Source organism: Haliaeetus albicilla, chromosome 1 (assembly GCF_947461875.1).
Source record: "Haliaeetus albicilla chromosome 1, bHalAlb1.1, whole genome shotgun sequence".
Classification (NCBI taxonomy): Eukaryota; Metazoa; Chordata; class Aves; order Accipitriformes; family Accipitridae; genus Haliaeetus; species Haliaeetus albicilla.
This window is the reverse complement of record NC_091483.1, coordinates 53,141,035-53,168,884: the sequence shown is the minus strand read 5'-3', so window position 1 is coordinate 53,168,884 and position 27,850 is coordinate 53,141,035. Positions and strand designations below refer to the sequence as shown.

The window sequence follows — 27,850 nt, the reverse complement described above, 5'->3', positions numbered from 1 at the left end:
CCAAGGAACATCCTTGAAGAAGTTCTTAATCACCTAATATTTCTTGACACTGAATTAATTGGAATGCATGAGAAAAATAAAAAAGCAGGTCTCTCTTGCCCATTACAAACTTTCTACCCCTGGAAAAGGCCGTGCCAAGACTTGCAGCCCCAGACCCCTGAGTTCAGAAGCAGTTCTTGCTGTCTGAACTTGCAGTACGGGATGCTTGAACAGGGAGTTTCCTGAGGTACAGGAAACTTAGACCACTTCTGGATTACCAGTATTACTTGGTCTTGGAGCAAAGTATTCCCTAAAATCCAATACTACAATATGCTAATAACTAAAATATTGTAGAGGGATGCTCTCAGGGCCATGAGGGCACCACCAGCCCTTACTGGCCCTGCCCAAACTCCCCAGGGCCTTCCCTACCCCTGGGGGAGCCCATTTCAGTCCAGTCCCATTTGAATCCCTCCTGGCAGCGTTGTCCTGCCCCTAGGGAACAGTCAACCCTCGCTGTTCCCCCACCAATATGAGGATCTCAAGAACTAGCTGATGTTTATGATACTGTATGAGATGACTCCTGTTTCAAGCCCTGAAATGTTACATCTTCAAGATTTTCAGAGTTGTATTAAAGGCAAACCAGATGAACATGATGTTACTATAGTCACTTCTTATCTGAAACAGGCTTGCAGCTGGGATTCATAAAGAGAAAAATAAACAAATTAATTTAGGGGACATTTTCAAAAGGCTTTCTTGAATCTGAATACAGTTATAAATACAATGGAAATTTTGGGGGGAAAAAAGGTCAGGGAGGGTTGAGTAAGGATCACAATACAGTACTAATAAATAACTTTTATTTTTAGAATTAGATGAGCAGATTACTGTAACTTTATGAAAGACCAATAGATTGCTTTATAAAGTCATTTTACTAAAAAAACATTCTGCATGAGCAAACAGAGCAAAACTTTCATTTTTTTACAGATGGTTCAATTATTTTTAACATATTTTGGACAAATATCATGCCTTTTGTACACCATTCAAATAGGCAATCCCAGCTAATTAGCTCAGTTTTGAGGAGCATTTCCAAAATGCACCCTTTAAATTAGAAAGAGTTTAAATGGAGCAATTTAATTCCAGTTAGTTTAATATGACATTAGTTTACTCTAGGTAAGATAGTACACTGTATAATTAAATATAATCCCAGATTTATGCTCAGAACACAGTTAATTATCATAACACCACCCACTTTGACACTCTTAGGAATAGTAGCAATATGTATACCATAGCTTATAGCGCAAGCACTAGCTCTTTAATGATTTGATTACTGTGCTTGGGCAAGCACACCACTTCAGGTTTCTGGACCTCCACACGGTGTCATATAGATGTAAAAAGTAATGCAAGAAGCAGGCAGTATTCTAGATCTGCCAACTCCATCTGTTGGCCATTTGTGAGAGGAGGTAAGGTTATATACTTCTCTGTTATTTGAGCCCATCCCCAGCAAGGGCAGCTAACATAGTTACAGCAGGACATTTCCTTACAGGGCTCTTTTAACCAACCTACCCCGATAAACTAGTGACTCAGAATGACCGCTATACTTTTGTATTTAAAAAAATATTTAAAAAGTAAAAAAATCTGTGTTAAACTTCCATTTGCTGAGAAACTCACCACGGCATTCCCCATATCCAACCACACAGTGGCTATTGCAAAACTTTAACAAAGAGAGGGAACATGTTTCCCCACTGCTGCATAGCACCACAGTCTGTCTACTGCTTTAGAGGCTCATACTATGGGTGACAGTGAGCAAGTTGATCAACTGTGTCTGGTCAATGACCCAGACAGAAGCACCAACAATGCATGAGCTATTTGACCACACCATAGCAACAAAATGGGAACTGAAAGAAATAGAAAATACTCAGTCCTCCGGTCCATCCAGCAGCCCAAGAGAATCAAAGAGTGACTGAGTAATTTTGCTATAACTACATGGATGACTGCAGCTCAGGCAAATGAGGGATAACAAGTGTGAAGACTGCCTTGGAGGAATTAAGTGCAAGAAGTTTGGAAGGAGAATATGAAAGACACAGTCAAGAAGGGTAGAAAGCAGAGCAAAGAGGCTGTGAGGGGATGGAGAGAGCATTCCTTAGCTGTTTACCCATTGTTCAGAACCAGAACATCAGCATGTTTCTTAGCAACCTTCCTTGCAAATAGGGAGGTAATAATGGACATGGAAAGAAAAGCTCCAGGGACTAAAAAAACCCACACATCTGTAAGGCTAGGAGTTTCAGAGCCAAACTTTCTATCATTAACTTTATGATAAGCACTAAACAAACATGAAGGAACTTGAATAAGGAAATATTTGGAAAAAACCAGACCTACAAATACCAGCAGTTGCTGAGCTCTTGAGCACTTAGAAAGACTGAAGTCTCGGTTAAAACTATTAGAAGCTTGTAAGAGCTTGGGACAGTCAAAATAGAAATTAAAGAAAAATATTCTTCATCAGAATATTCCCAAGATACTCTTTCCAAGAATATTTCCATATTCTTATTTATCAATATTTTCCAGTATTCAGTATTTCCAAGAATATTCTCAAGAATATTCCCCAAAATCTTCCCTAGGTGTCGGGACAGTAGGGTCCCCAACATAGGGGTACTTCAAATAGGGAGAAGTGAATAATTTATTGTCTAAGTTATTCCTGGACAATTCTGAGATGGGAAGAGTTATTATAAGTATTGATCCAATTAAATGAGGTGCTTTACTTATTTTCTACATTCCTGCATTGCCAAAATAAATTTTCACGTTAGATTTTAGTGTTCTTTGTTCCTGCCCAATTGTCCTTTCTAACCTGAGAGTCACAATTTAATCCCTAATAATTACACTCAGAATCAGGAAGATGATTGCAAAATCACAATAAACATCTTCAGACTTTTGCTTTAAGGAAACATTCCAGATATCTTAAAAGTTTGACCAAATGTTATTGAAAATCAGTATTTTTTTTTTTCACACCAGTTTTGCACATTAGGGAGGTTTGGAAAAGTATTCAAGTAACCTATTAAGTCAATGCATTTCATTCATCCATGGCAAGACTGACTGACTTACATATAATTATCATCAAATGCAAGCAGAAAAAAAATAATTAATCAATTTTCTTATATAACTCACTGGTAAAATGAGTAGCAGAATTGACTTTATGTCAAAAGTGATTTGGTAAAAATACCCCAAATGTTTATGTAGAGCCACATTTTCAGTGAGATACAAACTCTATTTTTACAAATCAAGAAGGGAAATATACCTCACTTAATTGACTCACCAAAGCAATGAAAAGCTGTGGAAGACAGGTAAACAAAGCACAAGCAAACAGTTTGAAAGAAAATACGCCCTAGTTGATACTGAATGAAATATCATATTTGAGGGTATTGACAAGGTTCCAAGCAGCATACTTTCTAGATAATTCTTATTTATCAAAGAATGTTATCTCAGTTCCCAATCTCTGCTCTGTTTCCATGTTAGCCTTCTTATATGTTAAAGGCAATCACAGATATCACCCAGCTTCACAACACAGCAAATCTGAACACAAACATGGTTATATTTACCAAAGTAATACAAGTGTAGCCAACGACAATCATACACAGCACTCTGGAGAGCCACATGAACTGGTAAAGCTGCATAGTGATCATGGCTATAAACCCCAGATAGAAATAACCTCCTTGTTTTACTTCCTCATATAATGCACCATGAAATTTTTATTATGGCAGAATTCAGTCATGCATAGAAAAACTTAGTGATAAAGCAGAAACAGATATTTAAATAGCAGACAAAAGATGTGACTTTTCTGGAATTGATTTAAAAATCAAACAAAATTTCAAATGGACTTTAGATATAAACATCCCAACTAAATTAAAACAAGACTACAAATGTACTTGGAGGAAGCTTGTTAAACGACCAAAGCTCACTCCTTAGTCATTAAGCTTGTGACACAGCAAGTAAAATTGTATGCTACTGAGCTGCAAAGCCCCTAGAAAACTTTAATTAGGACAAATGTAGAAAACCAATGCAAGTCTTAAAATCTAAAGCCAAAATAAGGGTGGAATCACTGTACTTTGCTTCTTTCAAACTGTCATTTCTTGCTGTGTGGGTATATCAGTTATCAAATGGATTTTTGCCATTAAGATTAAGCCCAACAGTAATCTAACAGTCCATTATGCTATTTTAAATCTTGGAAAGCAGTCTTTCAGTCCCTGTTTGTGTGCAGGTGTCAACCATGATATACTATTAGAGTGAAACAAGACTGTGTTTCTTGTGCCTTTTTAACTTAAAGTGTTAAAACTTGAAATACAGCAGCAATTAACTCCAGGGAGAAGTTGAAGACATTACAGGAAAATTTATACAAATCAAAGTATATTCACACATTTAAAAGTAATCTCCCACCATTCCCTATTGAGGGAGCATTTCTCTACAGAATTTGAATTGCATTTATTTTAGACTCACTAGCTGAGAGAAAAAAGAAAACAAACACAAAACAACATGCTGTAGTCAGTGATCAGATAATGTGCATATATGTAAATCTTTGACCAGATTCCTAGTTCCTGAGATGCCTACAACAGAGAAAAGTGTGTCAACCCCTGTTCAGTTGATGCATATAAGGAAATATACATCCATTTTACATGTTGATAAGTGAAAAAATGATAAAATGAGAAAACAGCCAAAATAAACTTATTCCATTATATCTACCTAATCCTAAGGAAACTCTGACATAAAAGTTCTGAAAAAATGTGCACTCTCCAGTGTATCAATAGGTTCTGGATTCCACTTTTATGGTGCCTTGCAGACATCCAGCAAAGAACTATATGGAAATAATATTTCCACCACCTGTTTTTATTTCACTATGATTTCTATCTTTTCAAATTCTAAGGCTGAAGAAGGATGAACGAATTCTAAAGGAAGGTTAAGGTACAAAACCATTTCAGAAATACATAAATTGCAGCAGAAATCTGGAATGAATGGTATAGTTCAGACAAAGCAGCAAAGAAAGACTTGCTATTAATAAAAAATATTTAAAAGTTTAGTGCATATTAAAATGAATATGTTGAAGAAATATATAAGACACAAAAGTAAGGCAAGACTAGTGATTAATTTTAAACATTTAGTTAGAAGGTTTATTTTAGGTGAATATTAAACTTATTCTTTTATAGAAAGTTAAGGTGGCGGCAACCTATATGAATAAATCATGCCACTAGTATTAGCTGCAACTTCAACAGCAAAAGTCAGAAATGGTTATGTGTATTTTTTGTTTCTTTATGTAGCTATCTTACTTTCTACAATGCTGATTTTTCCTAATAAGCCTTCCTTCAAGCAGAATCACTCACTGCTAGATCCTAATTACCTTGGCAATGCTTTCCTTATTGCTAATTCTCTCTAGTGTTCCTGTATTAAATAAGCAGAAACCCACATATCTCAAATGAACTCTGAAAAACCCTACCTAAAAGAAGGGATATTATTATTGTTACTTTACTGAGCCTTCCCCTGCATGTACCCATTGCTTATTATATCAATTGTTAGATGCTTTCAGGCTTCGTTACTGCACTTGCTTGATGCAAGCACTATCAATTCCATGGATGTTTAGCATGAGGTATAATGAGGCTTTGATTAAGGTATCAAAAACAATGACAATAAGAATGCAATTACAGGAATTATAGATAATCCACTGATTAGTGGACAGTAACGCCTGTTATGAAAAGTATACTTTAAATTTTCAGAAAACATCTTGATCATGATAGCCTAGGGCTGAGGACTTCAACATTTATGGCAAAGGTCTCAGCATGTATGTTATCAGCTGCTAAGCCCAGGAATTCAGTCAAAAAATGTCTTTGCAGCATTTCTTTCATGAAAGTAACATCTCTTGTGTTATTGAGAAAATTCACTTTTGGCTGTCTAGCTAGAAAAGTCAGATAACTTTCCACATGGTCTGGCTTTAAGAGACCACAAGAAGCTAATTTTTAACTCTTCTGTTTTAATTATGGAACCATGACTTATACCTTTCCATACTCCTCGCAGTCAGTCCCAGTCTTCTTTTCAGGACCAAAACTATTTGGATCCAAGAAGTCTCCTATCTTCTTGTAAGAAAGGATCAGTCTCAATATTTCTTACCCTTTTCTCTTCTTGGTCATTAAGCTTCCCCAGGTGATATGCACCTCTAAAACCTCTTTCTCCTCCTTTCTCTACTACACACCATTCCTGATTCTATGATTAGGACTGCTTTGAATTTCCCAGAGGAAATGACATCTGCTGGCAACTTTTCTTCCCACCCAAGGGAGGAGAGTGTGGCTATCTCATATTGAGACAACAATAAAATCCTTTATTGACAAAGACCGGTCACATAAAAAGGAATAAAGATGCCTCATATCTATTTGGTCGGCACAGTCTCCTCAATTTTTGAATAGGTATGCAAACAGCTAATAAGTAAGACAGAACAGTCTTTGCTTTCCAGTTCTCCAGGCAGATCCACTACAAGATCTTCATCTGAATTATTATTTTTCAATAAAGTAAGTACCTTTAATCACCATAAGTTATGAAGAATCAATTAAAAAACCCTACATTATCTTGAACACAACAGGTAGAAGAGAGTATTTCAAGATTGGAAAAACAAACATCCTCTGCACATCATGCATTCAACTTTAATTCTGACATATCAACAGCTAGAAAGTGACGTTGAAAAGTATTATCTCAGGTTTTGCTGTTGTACGTTCTTTAACCTTGCAAAACATTTAATAAGAAGCTTTGCCATTAGTATGACACAAACTTGGCCAATATCTGAGCTCAGAATTTGTTTCACATCTCCTCTAAAACTTGTCATCTCTGGAAAGGAGATATTCATCCCCACCTTTATTGTAGGACATGACTTGGTGGTTCAATAAATTGCCCTTCTGTTAGAAAATTTGCTTTGAGACTTGCCAGTCACAGACTAAAACAAATCACCAGCCCTCTTCTGTAGGTCAAAATTGAGGAAATAGAATTCTGTAGAGAGGATTATGGTTCAGGGAGAGGCAACACATGACCCTTCAGGGAAGCATATTATTTTTCAGTGGGAACTGCGCTAGTGTCAACTTTGCAGTTATAGATAATTGCCACCTTTCAATAACACAGATCTTTTCCAAAGGGTATAATTAACAATTTATCTTTCTTTTCTACTCTCTAGCTATTCAGAATTTATTTCTGCTTCAGTAACTGGCTAACTTTTCCATACCAAACAATTTTCCACTGCAGATATTAAAATATTGAAGAAAACTTGCCTCCACTGACAGAGACTACAACAAATATAGTTCTGTGACTTTGCAGTTTTTCACAGATGACATTTAGATTAAAACAGCACAAGAAATGCCATAGACCTGGATCATTTGTGCAACCTGCAGGATTAACCAGTAATGTTATAAAGACTGAATTTCTTTTAAATTCAAGATCATAGAGCAATATAGGAATTTAAAAATAGTTGTATTTCCTTAACAACAGTGTTAAACTGCCAAAAAGATCTCATTCAGGCTTGCATTAGTGTTTGAGTACTTCTTGTACTTCTGCATCAGGTAAACAATACATATGGCATACCAAAATATTAAGAATTCTTTCTGCATTTTTTCTTCATTACTGGCACGATAGTGGTTTTAATATTTTATGTTGTGTTTCTGGCAACTAGTCAAGCTCTCCTAAATGTAAAGGGATGATCAAACACTTCCAGATAATTCTGTATTGGAATATTACAGTAATTCTCAGTATAAACCATTATACTTAAGTTTCCATTCTAATCTTATTAATATTCTTCTATAACCTTATTCAAATCCTGTAGAATATTTCTGGTGCACCTTAGTTGTTTTCAGTGAAACTTTAGACTCTAATTTATTTTTTTTTAATTATTATTTTTTGTCACATTTATCCTAAAGGGCAGTGAAAAAAAGTTCTGGCCTGTGTTTTGAGCTCTGACTTTTGAGCAAAAGTAATTAAAAAAATTTAGACTTGGTTTGTGCTTCTCACAGAATGCTTCCTCTAAAAAATATAGTCTTTGGTTTAGAACTGTCAAAGTGTTTGAATATATGAAAATTATGCCAAAGTTGTCCAAGTATACTCTAAAAGTTGTATTTGCAACATTATAATAAATTAAAATATTAAACAGTGAACTTTTTCACAAAATTCTTCAGGACCCTACGAAGCCTGTCTAATAACTTCTTTCTTCCTTGAATCTTGTCAGCCCTTCCAGAATTCTGGAGCTTTATGCTCATTAAAAAACAATGTGACTTTAAACATTTTATTCTTAAACTTAATCCTACAAGTGAAATAAAATCAAGAAAATTTGTCATGAGAACTTACCTGATATTGAACTAAGGAAAGATATTGTTTAGTCTAGTAATTCCCATTTTAATAAACATTAAAATTAATAAAATTCCTACTCTTGGTATTGTAATTAATTTGATGTATCTTCCTATTTGATTCTAAAAGGCAATGAAAAGAATTTACTAGTTTGTCATATATTCAGTTTTAGTCTTGTTAAGCTGCTTTTAACACTCGAAGAAACAAAAACTCTATCAGCTGATCTACATTCTCAGAGCTAATTACATCAAGCCTCGTCAGACAAAATCTTTCCTCTCAGATTTTCATAGAATATTTGGTGTAGGGTGGCTTAGTGACTCTTTTTAACAATGATTACTGATGGGAATGACAAGTCTCAAGAATTTTAAGGACAAGACATGCTCAAAGGAAGGTGCTATAGAGATAATAAAGACTGAAGTAGTCCTCAGAAGCTTAAAGATAATTAAAAACATTTAAAAATGTACTGAAAATGTTTCAGTTTTTTTGTTTATTCAGATGCAAAAATAAAAATAATAAAGGAAACAAAACCAGAAAGACATGACCTCAGAACTGAAAGAAAAGCCATATACTGAACATCTCCTGACATTGGTTTCAATGACATAAGACTGCATTTTCAGCTTCTCCAAGCCTGAATAACAACAATGAAAGAAATAGTGGTTTATCTTCTTTCAGGATGCAGTTTTGTATTATCTTTTCCTTCTCAGCAAAGAAAAAGCTTACATTGGTTCTACCTGTAGCCTTCATCCCATCACTCAAATGATCCAGCTTACCAAAGGAAAAAACCCCTGACAATAACAAAAAAAAATAGAGTTTAAATTGTTTACTTAGATAATTTCATTGTTTTCTAAAATACAGCTTGACTAAAACCATTGAATTGATAGAAGTAAGAGGGAAGTCATGTAGTAGAGGATAGGGTTGACCAACTAGGAGTAGCAAAGTGCAGGGACTTCTTAAACTATGTTTGAGAACAGAGAAATATTTCTCTGCCAAAGGATCCAACATGAAACCGCACTGTAAGTCTTCCAATATTTACATCATTTCTGTCCAAATTATTTATGACAAAGTGGGAGAAATTAGATCAGAACTTTTCTTTGTTCAGAATGTGACTGTGCATTCATTTGTCACATTCATTAAGGATTTAAAAAAACTTCAGGTAGTAAGTGTTCAAAGTAGCAGAGACCGACAAGAATTGGTTTACAGCTTTCCAGTTTTCCTTCAGATAGCAACGTACAATGTTAATTTAAACCAGCCATAATTCTGTGGTTTTATATCAGGTTGACATTTATAGTTAAGTCCTTTTAGACCCCATAAAATACAATTTTGTGCAAAAATAAATTTTAACTAGTGAACTGCGAAGGCTTTTGGGCTGTCTAAACTGCAGCACAGTCTTTACAAGGCAAATTGTGCTGTCAGTCAAACTCAGTCCTGTTGGACTCTAATGTGTTTGTAACTGCCTCTTAATTGGTAACCGGCTGCGTGATAATTCCTCCCCTGAAGAGCACATTTCTTTTGTTTTTACTTTATCCATTTTGCCATGGGGGATTATGCAGATGGTTAGCGCCCTGAGTACGAGATTGCCAGGCAATAAAATGAAAAGCCATTTAAAGTCAAGTTTTGTAACTAATTCACACTCTACAGTTAAATATTCTTTCTTGTAAAAAAATTATGAAACATCTCTTTGGAACAACTGGTCTCCCATCACTGGCAAAGCTTAACTCTTTTAAAGAGAATCCTAGCTGACACATATATAGTATTTCAATTTTTTCTTTTAATCATCCTTGCTGTTATATTATGTCAATGCCATGGGGGTGGGGGAGGAAGGTTAAGTGCATTATTTCAAGAATACAAGAAAAAGTTCTGTGCTTAAATCTCAATCTAAAAATAAATTTCAGCTAATTTTATCTGTATTTCTGCTAACCTATAACCTTTACCATAAGAAAATCTGAATTGTTCAATTTTCATCCTCTGGAAATGTTATATTTATATTATATTTTGAATTCATTAATCTTTTACCCAGGGTGGTAACATTTCAGTGAGTGATGGAAGATAACCTTCTATACAGAGATGATATAATGGATGGATCAGTTTGCACCAGGAGAACTTTGAATGAAAACATACATAATCATGCACGTATCTTGAAAATTATTTTGGTTCCTCTAATAGCCTGGCAACAAATCTACACGATACAGTCCAATATGATCTTGATACCTTGAAAAAGTTATGCTCTCTTCATACTTCTTATTTGATACCTTCAGTAACTGTGCTAACAATTATGAAATGCAATGCTTTGATCTATATATAATAAAAAAATAATTTTAAAAAGGTAGAACTATGCATCAGAAGTGGGAAAACCACACCAGAATTAGTTTTGCTTCATCTCGCTAATCCTAGCTAGTGGATTGTTTTTCTCAACCAATACAATTACAAAAGCCAATTTCCTGAGCTTGAATTTCATCTAGTTTGTTTCCTGCACAGCCATCAGCAAATACTCCTCCCTCAGCCAAAGGCTTTGAATGCTAGTCATCTATCACTTTCTTTTTTGAGTGTCTATCATAAAACTGTATTTTAACAGTGTCCTCTTTCTAGGTCAGCGCTTTGGAAGTGTCAAACATACTGAGGGGAAAGAAAGATTTCTAGTTGGGAGCAATTCTACCTTGAGTCAGTGTTCATGTAGCTTATTGTGAAAAAAGCTCAGGCAAAATTTTTAAAAGAGAATGCAAAAGGCAAGGAAAAATGTAACCATAACCTACATTATCCATATTTTCATGTCTCATAGATTATACAAAATCAATTCTAGCAGTAGAAGTACAAGAACACTAGTCAAAGCTTATGTAGAGGGAAATGGAGATTGTAAAAACCTAGGATATTCCCATTGTGTCATATGAGACAGAGTTCCATACTGGTTTCATTTTGACACAGTATCAGGAAGGAGACATTCAATTTCATTATCTTCATCTAGATTTCTTTTTACATGCTATATTGATAAAAGATAATATCTCATTTCAAAACCAGGAAAGCTGTATTTTCAAACCAGCATCCTGCCAACAAAAGGTTGCCCAAATACAAAATTCCCAGCAGTCAAAATAAAAACAAATTAAACACTGTCCCACACAATTGTCTCTCCAGTTGCTTTGATATGCCCCTTTTAAATGCCCCAGCTAATTCCTGAACAAAGAATTAGGGTCAGAGTTACAGCTTTTAATCTTACTATCTCTCAGCATCCCTTTGGGAGTACAACCCCTTTTTATGTCATGTGTACACAATAAGGCAGGTGCTCTACATGGCAAGCCTCATAGCCCTGGCTGACTTTCCAAGGAATCATTAAAAGCAGCTATTTCTTCCCTGGCCCACACATCTGGATTTCCTACTGCTGAAAGGTGAGCAAAGAGGGACAGATGCAGTTATCTGGCTTTCATGCCAATGTGAAGTTAAGAATAGCGAAGACCAAAACCCAAGACCTGGGAAGTACTCAGAGTTCCACAACATATTTCTCTGTCAGCTTTTTCTCCTGACAAGCTGAGCGGCAAGGTTCCACTGCACGTTTCAAAAGCAGGTTCCCAAATTTCTTCCAGGCTCCCATGGAATTTCTTCCCAGTTTGACTCTAAAGGAAGTATATGCTTTATTCAACTAGGCACCTTTTGCACAGGACTTCGAAAAAAGGCTAAATACGTCAAATACTCTGTCCATTCTTACCCTCTTAATTACCCTTTCAGGTGACTAAGCTACCAATTCCCATGAGGTGGATGGACATCTTGCCAAGGGTGAAGTTCTTTATGGTCATGGAAGTCCCCTTCTCCTTAGCCAAAAATGCATTATCTCAGGTGATTTTCTCTAGTTCATTCAATGTTTAAATCAATGTTCTCTACTGCCAGGTCAGTATCAACACTTAGGAAATGTTATCGTAAAGTAAGGGTAAAGATGCAAAAACCAAATTCATGCTCCAGATGAAGTTTGCTGAAAGAGAGACAGAACAGAGTACCAAATCTCAGATGCTATCCACAACACAAGGTTGTAACTTTTTTTTTTTTTTTTGGTTACGCAGAAGATTGAAGGTTTTTGCTTCCCCATGCCTTACTCACTTCAGACATCGCTTTCATGGTTTTTTTTCAACTAACTCAGGTGCTACACTCTAAAGAATTCACTCCCATTTTTTCCAGGACCTAACACAGATTTTATTAGATATTAATGCAAGAGGCTTAATCTGAGATGATTTTAAAACAGATTTCCATGGGAGAAGAGGATTGAAATCTAACCCATGTAGGCAGTTTACCTTCTTCTGCAGAACTGTCTTGAATGAAGAGTTTCAGCCTTTGCTTTAACTTTGTAAGAAGATGCCATAAATGCCAGCCTCCTTTTAAGGTTGAAATATCTCTGTCTTTTACTGTCTTGTATCCTCTTTTCCCTAATGGATTGTATAATACATCTACCAGTACTCTTTTATTAATACAGATTTATTTGGAGTCATTCAGTTCTACCATATTAGCAGTGATTCCTGATATCTGGAGGCTCTTCTAAAGCCATAACTCAGAGGACTGATTGAATTAGGGGTAAACTTTCTTCAAGTGTTGTAGTAGAATGATAAATATGATGGAAATTTCACAGAATTTAAAAGTAAAATCAAGTTCTGCACAATGAGATGAATTTTGAGGTTCCCCTTCAAAAAATTAAGTAATCAGTTTCATAGTGTTAATTACAATGGATTACTAAAAGTTAAATTAATTTTCAATTTTAGGTTGTTTGAATGAGAAGTCCAGTCACCAAGTGATAGACTGCTAATAACTTTAAATGTTTTCTTAAGTCTTTCATTCAGTCCCTTGACATAGATTAGATCACAATATATTTTATCATCTCTGAAAGTGGAAGAAAAAGCACTGGCTTTGCTTTGCTGATGTTAGGGATAAAGAAACACACATTAGTCAGTCAGTAGCTGACTTACAAAAACCTCATAAAGGTGCTTTACTAACCAGAGATTATTTTGTGCTGAAGTATCACACAGCAATTCTGATAGGTGTAAATAGCTAATAACCATTGTAGAAAGACTGGTGCTAGAGCTAACATAGATTTCTTTATACTGATTCAGGTACAGTGGTCTTGTGTGTACACAGGGATCACTATGCAAGATATTTCTGATGGTCTCTGCTTACTACAAACCAGCCTTTCAGTATCTGTATGCAGCAAAGATCTATCTGTACTATCTACACTTCAGTGCCATCTAATATGAGGACATATTTCAGATATATAACTGTAATTGCAAGGTAGATGGGAAAATCTGAATCTTCTGAACTTTCAGGAACAAGTAAAGCAGAGCAGAAAAAAACCAGTATTTTCAGAAGCAATCTTTTCCATTTTGTCACTGTGGCATCAAAGAACCAAAGCCTACTGCTCTGATGCTGCTGATAATGAACTTGTCTAGTTGAGTTGGGTGCTGGTCCTGTGTGGCTCATCTTCTGTACCACTAACTGATTTTTGGAAAAGGTTGGGATTTTCAACACAAATATCTGTTTTATGCTTATTGTTGCCTGAAAACATTAAATTAGCTTAAATTTCTTCATTCACAAATTCAGAAAAGTCCAGTTTCATTTTTAGTTCATTACTGAGATTAAAAAAAAAAGTTTGTTTTAAATAATAATAATAAATAAAAATCAGCAGGGAATACTGGTGTAACATTAGGAATCAATCTGTGAAACACTGATTTGGGGGCAGAAACCTGGATTCATACCCATTTTAAACAGCTAAAGAATTAAAACTGCAGCCAAATATTAACTCAGTGAATGACTGATACTTTAGCAAATTAACAAATGACCATATTTTAGGTCATTTAAGAATTTTCTGGCAACAATATAGAGAGAACACGTATTTGTGTTTAAAAGCACAGGCCTCTTGCATTTCAGAAAAAGGGCAGGGTGGATAAGGCCGTAGACACAGATACATGGACTTAAAGGAAATCAAGACAAATCCCAGAATTTCTGGCAACTTCTCCCATAGCCTTTTTGGCCAGATCTATGCTGCCTTTAAGAATCATTCCAACAAGGACACATAAAAGTGTCCATCTATTCTGGCAGTGCTTGAGGCTCTTACAGTTCCCCTAGGCAGCACAGTGCATAGGAACCCTTTGGACCATTCTGAAACAAGATCATCTTCCCTTTGTCCAGCCACTGACTAATGTGAGATACATCTAAAACATAACAGTCAAGTATAAGGAACTCTGCCTCACTCCTGGAGTACCGAAAATTGTTTTCATTTTGCTAAGTGTCAGGGCTTGCAGAAATGTCTCTGAATTATTAAAATCATTTCACTACTGAGAATGAGATAATAAAGAATCATATTTCAGAGCAGTGTCCCTGAGCTGCCATTGATCCAGCTGTTCTGTATGCCCACTTGTACACAGATTTCAAAAGGTTAAGACAAAACTGTATGGCATAATGACAATTCATATTTATTCTAATTGCCACAATTTAGTAGAAAATTACTTTCGCCAATAAATCACTTTCAACCATTCTTTCTCAAGACAAAGCCAGGCTTTATCACAAGGCCAGCTGTCAGGGATTGTTTGTTCTTTAAAGTTACAAACTTTGGATATATAAAAACCCAAATGTCATTGTCACTGTAAGAGTCTTTTAGAAGAGTAAGAAGAGTTGATCTGTCCAACAAAAGAAACACAAAAATAATACTGAATGCTTCAATTCCTATGATTCATATCTGTTTTCACTTTCAAGAACTTGTTTCATTCTATACCTGCTGAAATGAAACAATACATATATTTCACATCTGTAACACACAGGACTGTCTAATTTGGGACTCAAAATTGATATTTTTACATCATGAAATATTATCAGAAACAACAGATTATGTGGCAATTCAATTTCTTTTTATCAGCTAAAGAATGGAAGTAATTTTCTCTATGGCTGATCTGTTCAGAAATTTATTTTAAATGCTGTCTGCTGATCCTCTTGCCTCACTTCTCTTCCCTTAAAAAAGACCATAAAACCCCGAAAGTAAACAAACTGTTATTTTCTGTTGCACTAACAAGTACATTGAATCCACACTGGCTGTCCTGTTACTTAATATTGGAATCAGTGAGCTTATGAGTCATTATTGCCTAATATGTCAAAACCATTTCAAGGGGGTTTAATGCTCATGTATCTTGTATATATCATAATGTGAATGGTTCTTTGGATTCTCTCTGGGTTATGCAATAAATATATAAACTGAAATGTTAAGAATTCCTAATTTGTAGTTCACAGACATTTTTATTATTTTTTTTTAAATTCAGATGTGAGACTGTTCCAGAGAGATATAAAAAGAAAAAAATGAAAATCTGAAAAATCCCCTTTTCTTAAAATTTCAGTCCCTGAAAAATATTGTTCATTTTTCATCTAGGATTGTTCTTTTTTAAGAGGTATTCTTGGACTTGTGCTTGGTGCTCAAACCTCTAAAGAATAACTAGCTAAAGGTAGATGTTTCATTTGCTCCTAACTTATTATTTGTAAGATCTCCTGTTAGGCCCAGACCTTTCCAAAACAATTCTGGCATTTATGATATCATTGCTGAATTAAATTTGTTCTATAGGGTCCTGAAGCTGAAACCACAGCAACAGATTGCAGCTTCCTTTCCTTTTATCCTCAAGGAACATATTGCATTAATTTTAAATTGGTTTACTCTCATCTTCTGAGCACAATATGTGGTATTGTTGTAAAACTATGAAGTTCTATATAATCTTGAGACCAAAATTAAATGTTACATAGTGTAGTCTCTCTTCCTGTATGTCACAACAGCAGCATGTATCACCAAGGATATCCAAGAAGAACAGTGCATCTATAAGCCAATAGTTATTAAGGAGGGAAAGTAATTTCTTTCAACAGTCTGAGGCATGCCTGAGTCCAATGATATTTATGAAATTAATGTCTTGCCTCTTTGGCAAGAGACAAAAAGGTTAATTTGCTATATACATAGATTTTCAAATCAGAACAATTAATTAATCTGGCTTTCAGTATAATGTAGACAACAGAGCCTTAAGCCAGTATCTTCTGCATTGGTTTCTCTCTCTCATCCCTTAGGCAAACCACCATGCTTTATTGTATTAAAGCGTGTATACACGCTTTACGTATTAAAATATCAATATAGCCCAAGACTTCTGAAAGAACTCATTTCAAATATAGGAAAACAAAATATAGGCAGAGTTGAAATCCGGAAGACTTCTTTATGAAGAGCAACCTTAGTCATATGAGTAGCAACATGTAACATTTTTGTACACCTTCAAGGACTTGTAAGTTAGCGATAAACTCTAAGAGGCTATCAGGTGAGAGAATCTATGGCTGTTAAGTTGAATACCTCTACCATAAATAGCTTGATGTAAAATTCTCAAATTAGGAAAACTTCCCCTTGCATTTAAAAAGATCCCTGTATTCAGAAAAACTGTGTAAGATCTCTAGGTTAGTTTTACAATTCTAATTATTTCTTGATGTAACTTCAACTTTCAATATACTAACTGCAGGTACCACATATGCACATCATTTTCAACATCTTTAGGAAGAGAACACATTTCAGGAAATATAGAAGGACTGAACATACCAAAGTAATGCAGAGAAGAAAAACAATCTCTATCCTTCCCTGGCATTTCAGAATACACTTATTAAGAACTTTAAAAGTAAGTGCAGCAGTCGATATTGCCTTATCTTAGGGTTTACTGTACATATTAACATTTAAAGAGCTATCAAGCACTAAGTATTACCATTATTATTATTTCATGAGGACAGGGTATAGAGTCAATTTTACTGCTAGGGCAGTTGCCTTCCCTGTTATTCTAGTCTCTTGAATTGCATAAAACTTTTCAATCTGTTAAATTACTTCATTTTATATCAAAGATTTGCCAACTTCTACAAGGACAGGGTCTGGCTGTTTTCCAAACAAGCCTGAATATCCTTACAGAAAAACACACGGACAGATGGCCTTCTTCCCTGCTGATGTTACATTAGAAATGTGCTTGGAGGAAAATTCTGCCAACATCTCTTGAGACATATTTTTGCCTTATTTATTTTGAAATATTATCTAATGTGGTAAAGTTCATTAATACGTTTTATATTAGTGTTCAGTGTAATCTTATTTGATTGATAAAGAATGTTCTGCATTTCTCTATCTTTCTGCAGGGAAAACAAAGCATGCAACAATCTACTAAAGTAAAAACTTCAGAGGAACAGTATTTTTATCAACATTTCTTAATCTATTTTCTTTGATTTAGTTCACTTAGAGTAAACACCACCACCACCACCCACCCCCCCAAAATACTTAGATGGTATTGAAGGACTGCACTCTCAAAACAGTTTTAGCAACCCCAAGTTGATGAAGGTGATCGGGAGTAGTCAGCATGGATTTATGAAGAAGCAACATCTGACCAATCTGACAGCCCTCTACAATGAAATGACTAACTTGATGGATGAGGAAAGAGCAATGGATGTTGTTTATCCTAGGGCTTTTGACCCTGTCTCCCATGACATCATCGTTATAGACAAACTGATGGCCTACATAAAGTGACAATTAGGTGGACTAAAAACTAGCTAAACAGCTGTGTTCAAAAAGTTGTGATCAGTGGCATAAAGCCCAGCCGGAGGCCAGTCCACTAGGGTTATACCTCAGGGATGTATACTGGTGCCAAGAGTGTTTAATCCCTTCAAAAATGACCTGGACAACAGCACAGAGCACATCCTCAGAAACTTTGCATATGGCACAAAACTGGGAGGAGTGGTTAATGGTCGTGCTGCCATTCAGAGGCACCTCAACAGGCAAAGGAGGTCAACAGCCTCCTGAGCTGCATTAGGAACAGCATCACCAGCAGGTCAAAGGAGGGAGATTTCCTTTCTACCTAGCCCTTGTGAGAACCATCTGGAGTACTAGGACAGGTTCTGCACTCCTCAGTACAAGAAAGACATCAACATACTGGAGCAAGTCCAGCAAAGAGCCACAAAGATGAAGAAAGGATTAGACCATCTGTCATAAGAAAAGATGCTGAGAGAGCTGGGGCTGTTCATCCTGGAGAAGAGAAGGCTTGGGGCAGAGGATCTTAGTAATGTCTATAAATAACTGATAAGAAGGACTAAGAAGACTGAGTTAGTCTTGGTGGTGCCTAGTGACAGGTCCAAACTGAGATAGAACAAATACCATTTAGATATAAGAAAAAAGTATATAGTCTGAATGTGATGAAGCACTGCAACAGGTTGCCCAAAGAGCTTTTGGACTTTCCATCCTTGGAAATTCAAAACCTGACTGGACTCAATCCTGGACAGCCTGCTCTAGCTGACCCTGTTTTGAGTGGGGGAGTTGGACCAGATGACCACCAGAAGTGCAATCCAACTGCAGCGATTATACGATTCTATGAACGTAAACAAGTACAGAGTGATAGTAAGTTTTACTCCTTAGGTCCTCACATGACCCTCAATAAAGCTGACATCATTTTCTTTCCTCAGAAGTAAATTAATAAGTATTACAATAAAAATCAATCTGGATCAAGAAGAATTCATGTATTTGTTCATGCATAAAGACCTGTCTTTACTTAAAACCTGCTATCTCACCGTATCTCAGTGAGAAGCTCTTCAAAAGCATATTCCTTAGAACCTTATGTGATCTTCAAGTGGCAAATATGGAGATAAGTTTCCCTCCAGAACTGCATTAGAGACTCTCAGACAGTATTTATTAGTGCAAAACCCCCCATGGATTAGACTGACATTTACAACTGCACCCAAAAAGAACATTTAGGGTGTTCTTAAACTTGATAACCTTCACAGAAACAGGCAGTATCTTATTTGGTCTAGTTACACAGATATTTTACTTATAAAAGTTGTAGGGTAAAAAAGTACTTTGACAAAACTTATCTCTCCTTTTCTGAAGAATACAACAGCCTGGAAATTTAGAATTGTATCACCTATATCGTCATGCTGTCATCTAAATCAATTGACAAGAGTACATTATTTATCAATACTAATAAACTAACTAATATTAAATATATTAATTTAGTGCAACTTATCCATTTGTTCTAAATTTTCTGGTTTTAAATATCAGTACCTTAATGCTATATCTGGCTCTTCCTGAAGAAGTTTAAGTAGATTTATTTACCAAAGACTCCTCAGAAATAACTAATATTCATATCTTGGCACCAGTAGCAAATATTCAAAAGTTATTCCCCATTGAAGGACAGGGAAAAAGTGAGACTAACCTGAAGTGGAAAACAATTATTTGATTTTCAAAATATCTTTGTCTCTTAGTTCCTTTCATTCTGCAGGCTACATGAAACTTTTCCAGTCTTGCTTCAAATCAGATATGCTTTAGCTCTGCAGACTGATAGACTAAGGAGGTACATTACTGTACTCACTAGGTGTGTCACCAAGGAGCAAAGGAGCACTTCAATGAACAGTCATCCTTTGGCATGGAAACTTTTACACACTGAGGCCAACTACAAAGTAATTTCTTGCTTTCAATATAGCATAAGAAGAGAGCTACTTTTGAAGTAAAAATCCATGGATAAATCCATGCCAAATTAGTCCTGATACCAAATCTGAACCAGGGTCACCTACAGCAAATTGCATAAATAAGAGCATCTTTAAGTCAGTACTAAGAGACCAGATCTCTACAGGCTGTTACCAGAATCACTGGGGTACTAAGGTACCTCCAGGACATATTTGTACCTACCATATGTTTTCAGTGCAGATACGTAGCACAGTTTTGTTTTATATATCTTTTTCAAAACACTTATTAAAATATAAAAAATGCACTGTTCTTATTTAAACATACCCTCTTATTACAACATATGAAACCCAAGCTATAACATATAAACTGTGAGTCATTATTGCAAACAAGCTTATACAGGGACTTGATTTTACTATGTTTCCAGCAGGGAATCAGCAACAGAGATTTATATGGGCTTTTCCTGAGAAATCTCTACAATTTTTAGAGAAGAGAAAGGGAACGGAGGCAGAAGGACTGGAACCAAAACTGACATCATGGAGTTAGGAAAGATGACAGGGTCTGAAAGATTGGCTATGTTCAGATTTCTTTTTTTTTTTTTTTTTTTTTTAAAGGCAAATCAACTATCCTACATCTGGCAAGGAAATTGTTTGGTTTTAATTAATTTATTCATATGCTGCTGATTCATAAGCAGTCATAAACCACCAAGAATTACCATGAAAGCAAGAAATAAAAGAAATTGAGGAAAAATCACTTGTTCTAACAGAGCCAAGTGTGGTTTCTATAGGAATGTTTAGGCAATAAGATACAGTTCTGTTCTTAAACTGGTACCAAACACATAAAAAAAATAAAAAAAAAAATCATACAATCCTTGACAATCTGTGTTCAAATTCATCTAAGGATTTAAAGGTGAGGTGCAAAAAAAGCACCAAATGTCTTACATAAAGGCTAATTTGAAATCAAACCTATCCCATAAAAATCTATTTAATCCACTCTGGTACCTCAGGTACCTTCAGTGTTTTCCTTTTTTTAAAATTACTTAGGTGTTAAAATTTTTGGTCCTGTCCATATACAAAAGTAAGACTGTCTTGTTTGAACTGAATTATGTAGGTGCCTGTGTCCTGACAAAAACAATTTGGGATTTGTTAACTACTTGTGGTGACTCTTAACACCAACCCACAAATACAGCACTGAGACTAGATGTGTTGATTTTGCCAGTACTGTCACCCAGTTTTTTTATAGTTGATTAATATCTACAGCATTTGCCCAAAAAGTAGGAGATATGGTATAATTCCCTTTTTAGCCTGAAGGAATTCAAACATCTCTCTTTCTCAATTTCCCATCAACTGTGCCAACCAGACTATGAGCAAGAAGATAATGATGGTACTGTGTGTGCCACTCTAAAATAAAATAAAATAATGCTTCATTGTGGAAGGATAGGAATTGTAATTTTATAACCTAATAATTAGAGTGATTTCTAAGTTCCATTGTGCCATGTCCTCAAGCCTCCAGCTGGAAACATCTATGACAAGTCCAACGCAATCTCATAAAGATACTATGCAGACAAACCATATTTAAGCACTAGACACTTCAGAAAACACCAAACTCCTTTCTCCTTCCAAACCCAACCCTGCTGTGCCGTATTGATGACTTTTGACTTGCATTAGAGACATGGTTGCTGCATATGCTTAAGACTGGCCTTCTAGCCTGAAAAAAAACCTGAAGCAAGATTTTAAAAGGTTCACTAATTTATTTAAAGATTTTCTTATTTCATCTTAAATAATCATAAAGAATGAATGAATGTTTACATTTTTACCAGTCAAATCTTTAGTTAATTGATATATACCTAACAATAACTATTTAAGGCCTAACATTCAGAGGAGTCCTTTTTGTTGTTGCTGTTTATACCTAACCACTCTGTTATTTAATTTAGATGTTCTAATGCATGCCTACAAAATTAGCCTTATAATTGGTAATATCATAGAATGGTTTGGGTTGGAAGGGACCTTTAAAGGTCATCTAGTCCAACCCCCTGCAATGAGCAGGGACATCTTCAACTAGATCAGGTTGCTCAAAACCCCATCCAGCCTGACCTTGAATATTTCCAGGGATGGGGTATCTACTACCTCTCTGGGCAACCTGTTCTGGTGCCTCACCACCCTGATCATAAAATTTTTTTCCTTATATCTAGTCTGAATCTACCCTTTTTTAGTTTAAAACCATTACCCCTTGTCCTATTGCTACAGGCCCTACTAAAAAGTCTGTCCCCATCTTTCTTATAATCCCCCTTTAAGTAGTGAAAAGCCACAATAAGGTCTCCCCCGTGCCTTCTCTTCTCCAGGCTGAACAACCTCAACTCTCCCAGCCTTAAATATCAATTAGTATGCCTATTAACTGCAATGCTAATACTGATTTGACAACAACAAAGATTGAAAAGTCTCTTTGAAAGTCATGGCCATATGTTGTCACCAACCATGAACTTGGTTTGCATAGTAGCTGTACGATTTAAAGGCTGTTACTACAAACATCAATAGTGAACTACCACTTCAAGTTCTGCTCTTCAGGAAAGAAAAAAATTATAAAATAATATATAATGCAGATTATAAAATAATATATAATGCAGATTCAAAGCATTTGGATTTCTGCTCCTATTACTTTGCCTGGTAATGTTAACGGATAAACACCTTTAAAAAAAATCTGATTTGAGTAAAGAAAAAGTTAACAAAACAAAAGCCAATGGAAAAAACATAATTACATTAGTACAAACTAGCAAAACCCAGAAATCTCAACTACAATTTTCTAATTTTCAGAATAGTGGACTGCAAAACCAGCAATTTAATTTATTAATCTGAAACACAGGAAATTCTAGGAATGCAGAAGTATGTTCTCATCCATTTCAATACCTTTGCAACACAAAACTGGAAAAAAACCCCATTTATTTTGTTCAAGATTTATTATCTTTATTAATAATTTATTTATTCATTACTATTATTTATTTATTCAATTCCAGATTTCTAATATTTTGGAGAAATAATGAATCCAGTTATCAGTTGTACTCACTAACCTTCTGTTGGAGAAAACTGAGAAGTATTACTTGGCAAAGGCCCTGGAAATGAAGCAGTATGGTCCTCTATAAGTTTACTGCCTTGCTGCATTGCAAAATCAGAGCGATCATGGGTGAATGCTCTTAGGAAGAAACCAGGAAGGACTTTTATGGCCATGGACTGAATGAACTGCCTCCTTTAGTAGAAGCACTGCAGTTCTAAATGTGTGCTGGCATGTAAACGCGCTTACACTGCAAGTATCCAATAACCTTCGGATACTGTGGTGATCAGTCCAGTAGAGGCAAATTTCCCTTTCTATTTATTTAATCAAATAAATGGCTAAAAATGGGGAAAACACAGATGTGTTGCTTTCATGTTATTCTTTCTTACCATCTATTCAAAAAGAATTAATGTCCCATTGAGGGCATTTGTGGGTTTGCTCTATGTCTTGGGATCTGATCCAGTGGATGTGTGCATTGACCTGGAGGGACAGTGTTTTGCAAAATATGTCATTGTGATGTCTGTTCAGTCTTTATCTTTACTTCCAAGACAAGCTCAAGTAACCACCGTGACAGTGGCTTAAAATATGGATTAGGAATAACATAGGATTGAAATACTGATGACTCCAATCCTTTAAGGGCTGGGATACTCAGAAAAATTACCTTGGAGGACTCCCCTGAAGATTTTTGTTATGTGCAGCCTGATGGAACATGTCTACAGAATAAAGCAGATCTCTTGAAAGCTGCTGAAGTGGTGAATGATGATGGAGCACCAGAGGGTACAAAAGCTTGCCTCACAGAGGTCACTGCAACTCCCCAAAAGAAGTCAGTTTAGTAGACTTCTAAGTCTATACTTTGCAAGCACAGAGGAGAGTGGGAAAAAGAAAACTGAAGAGAAAGAAGAGGAACTGAAATGAAGACCGCTATGGACATTACATCATTATCTCTCCCTAGGTCAAGCTTCAAATGATTAACCTCATAGTTTTTCTCTTTTTATAAAAGAATTATATTTATTTAAAGGCTGCAGCCTTAATCTACATAATCATTTCTTCTTAGTTACTGTATATAGGAAAGCATATTTCAGTTCCCAGCAGATTTCTATCTGAATCAGTGTGCATATTCCAAACTATAATGACTCGCTGTAAATGTCCACAGGTGTCTGAGAATCAGTTTACTGTATGTTTTACCCAGACAATATTTAAAACTATGATCAACATATAAGTGACATAACAGTATCATCTTTACTGTTCTTGGTCATCATACCATATCCTCTCTTTTTGAGAAGCAGACAGATGAAAGAGTCATAATTAAAATTGCAGCAAAACATGCATGCATTTCCAGTTCAGGGGGAAGGAGGCTGTGCACATGCATCCAAATAAGCTTATGAGCTTAGCGATGCTCGTTAAACGTGTACTATCTTTATTGTGAGCTCAAAACATCAAGACATCTAGCCAGTGTTGACTAGATAATACTCTAAAATCCCTGGGAAGCACTCCCATTAGCAGATGTTCTTCCATGAAGGGTGTGAACACAAGGTGTGCAAATCACCTGCGAGTTAAGCATATATTTTGGTGGTATTAGCAGGCAGTCGGGAAAGGATAGGCAACTTCAGTCTTTCCTCTTTTGAAAATGTTGAGAAAAAACAGAGGGAGCACTCTGAACATGTTTGGCTTTGTAAAAATTGTTCAAGGGAAAGGAAGAAGCAGCTGCTAGAATCAAGATTACAAAAATAGTATTCTTATTTGGTTGTTTAATGAAAGTATCTGAAGCTTAAGACATACAGTTTCTTTTAAAATGAGTAAGAACTAGATATAGAAAGACAGAATTAGAATCCAAAACTATCATTGACAGTTTGCACTGGCTGGGGATGAATTCTGCCACAAGGATGTACAGTACTAGAAGATGTGAGATAACAGAAGACAGAGGACCTCTGACCTCTAAAACACGTTCACTTTGAAATGTGAAATAGATCCCAATATTCTAGAATCTATATAGCAGTGGTTCTACTGCTGTCATGAAATTACAAAAAAACACTCTGACATACAGCTCTTGCTATCTATGTCTACTGGCAGGTCTATAGAGAGGTCAAAAGCTTATTATATATATCATTTAATCCTTTTGCTCAAGTGGCAGAAATTGAATGGAGAATCTGAGCTCTATCCCTGACAATGACCTTGCTAAAGTAGGTATGATTTTGTATGATAAAATGTAGAGAACTCTTTTTTTCATTTTGCTTTTTTTGTTTAACAAGGAAATCAAACTAAAGAAGTGAAATAGTGTTAACACAGCAAAGTCAAGAAATCATGAAATTGCCAAATTATCATGGCTTGTGCAAGTTTAAACCATCATCTTTTTTATTTTTGCACTCTACTACAACAATCATTCATTACATGATTTCATACGTTTTCTCCTACAGGTGTCATTCTTATGAAGTCTATATATAATATATGAAAACCGTGCACTAGAAGACTGCTACACTTAGGGTCCATGCTTAATTTCTTGTAATTGTTGGAAGGTACAAAGAATGGTGGTGGTGACCAGATGAGGATAAAATACCCTTAGAACTCTGGATTCACTACATGCATCTGCCAGAGTTTTCTGTTTACATTTTGGTGTTAATGTGTTTTGGACCTTTTCAATATTCCAGGTCTTTTATGTATTTTCCTCCTCCAGAATCACACTTAAATTGATATACCAGAAAAGTCTGCCTGGATTCTAAATACATTTGCCAAAAGAATAAGAAGGTCATATATAGTAAAGTTTTTTGTATCCAAGTATCTATATCCTCCTTTCTGTTCCCGCTCCATCAAATGAAACCTGCCAGTTCTATTTCTGTTTATACCTAGTCTTGATATTCTTGTTTAGTTAATGTCAGGTGAAAAAATTGTGCTTTTCCTTACATGCTTTGATATCTGTGACTGCTCTGCAAAATTTTAGTCCTAAAGATAATGTGTTGATTTTTTAAAGTCTGTTTAAAATTTCTCAGTGTAATTCCTTTACCTCACAGGACACCATTGCAGTGCTATTCTGCTTGAGGCAGACTGACTCTCTTTGCAGGATATCAAGAGAAGGCAACATTTTCCTGTGGTAAGAATATCCCATTTGGGGGCTTCTATTGTGTTAGTTTGGGATCATGATTAGACTTACTTGCTTACTTCTTATCAAAGACTGGAAACTGTACTTGATAAGTCCAATGGCAATGTAAGGGTTTGTATGAACTGTTAGAGAAAAAGGACAATTATTCCTTTAAGTCTTTTCCCACTCTATATTCACCCCCTCTTCCCACCACATATTTGGGAAAAATGGAGAGATACCATCTACCTCAGCTAGATAAACCACTGCTTTCTGTAGTCAGGAAGAGCAAACATAAACTAAATCTCTCCAGTCCAAAACACAGAAGCAGTTTATGGTTAGTAGGAATTTCTGAGACAGGAAAGGATTAGCATCACTGTGGGACATGTGTTATACAAAGAGAGTACACCATGCAGATGAGAAAATGGAAATACTTTTCAATGGTGCGAGGAAGCACTTTTAATCATCTGGGAACTGTGTTTGGAGTGAAGATGAGTCAGCCCTATACACCCTTCATATTCTAGGGATTAAGAATCAAATTTTGATGAATGAAATTTATAGAAAGGCATTTACACTAATGAGTTGAGCAAACTCATCTTAGGAAATTTTAGAGGTGTCTGAAAACATTTCAAAGTTCATTTTAAATCTCCAAAATTTTACTTGGATCATGAATTGGAACTGAGGTGCTACTTCTCCAGGTGAATGCTCCAAACACTCACCTGGTCATAGTATCACATTAATGAGCACTTAATCATGATTCCTCCTAATCCTCAGGAATATTTAATTATTTATGCAAAATGAAACAGACTCAGCAAGAAAAAAATTTTAAAAAAGAAAAAGAGAGAAACACGGAATAAGGGAGAGGGGGAAAGGAGCAAATAAGAGAGGAAGGGGGGGGAGAGTGTGATAAAAAGTGAAAGAGGGAGAGGGGAAGTGGGACAGAAAGCCACTGCAAAATGCCTCATAACTAATTAAATATCTTGTTATTCTGATTTCACAGTCACCTTCCCAATCAGAAAGATTGAAAATGCAAGCAAGGTTTCATCTGCTCTTCAGAACAAGTGTATTTTAACCAAAGAGAAATTGGGATCCAAAGTGAAAAAAAACATATTTCAACTATGAGTTTTAGAGGAACTTCAAAACAAGTTAACAACTCAAAGACGAGATGCAGAAAGTCAGCAAGAAACTAATTCAGTCACTCTCACTAATGGCGTGTAATATCTTAACCATCAAAGTTTCATTTTCTTTCATTTCTTAAAATAAATACATAGGAGAACCTAAAAAGAGCAAGATTTATGGGGTAGGACTGAACTTAAAAGGACAAGCTAATATATGAGAAAAACACAACAAAGTCACAGCGGTTCTACAAGACTACTATGTGTTCCACACTAGTTATTATATATAAAAGCTAGCTGAGAAAAAAGTTATTGCATAAAGCATAAATTATGTAGACTCAAATCATTATTAGTTATTGAACAAGTAAGACAGTAGCATTAGCAGATGGGTGAGAAAACAGAAGTTCTCATATTGTACAGTACCGTAAGTTGTTTACAGATACTAAAAGTTGAAAATACCTAAAAACATAAATTGAAGCTAAAATGTCATGGAAACTTTGCCTGACAAAAAAATGCTCTTAGAATACAAAAATCCAGACTCCACTAATGTCAGTCATATTAATAAAATTCTATAAAAGCTTTTACAAACTCCAGGAAGGGAACCAAAGGCATATGCCTTTAGTTACCTACAGGTTAATGTTAATTGACTACAGTTTTTAAAACAGAATGTGATGTTTTCTGGTTGCATTTAAGCCAACCAGAGATAAGATGATGATCAGCTAGTTATCTACTAAAACCACTATTTGTGCCAGCTATGAAACATCACAAAATATTTCAGAGCATTGCTTCTATATCAACAAAAGACTAATTTATTTTCACTGCTGTTTTGATTGCCTC

General features: G+C 35.5%; 1 protein-coding gene across 1 annotated transcript in view; it reads right to left on the bottom strand.

Annotated features, from left to right (window-relative positions):
* Nucleotides 1–27,850, bottom strand: part of SGCZ (sarcoglycan zeta) — a 522,215-nt gene that overhangs the window by 76,742 nt on the left and 417,623 nt on the right.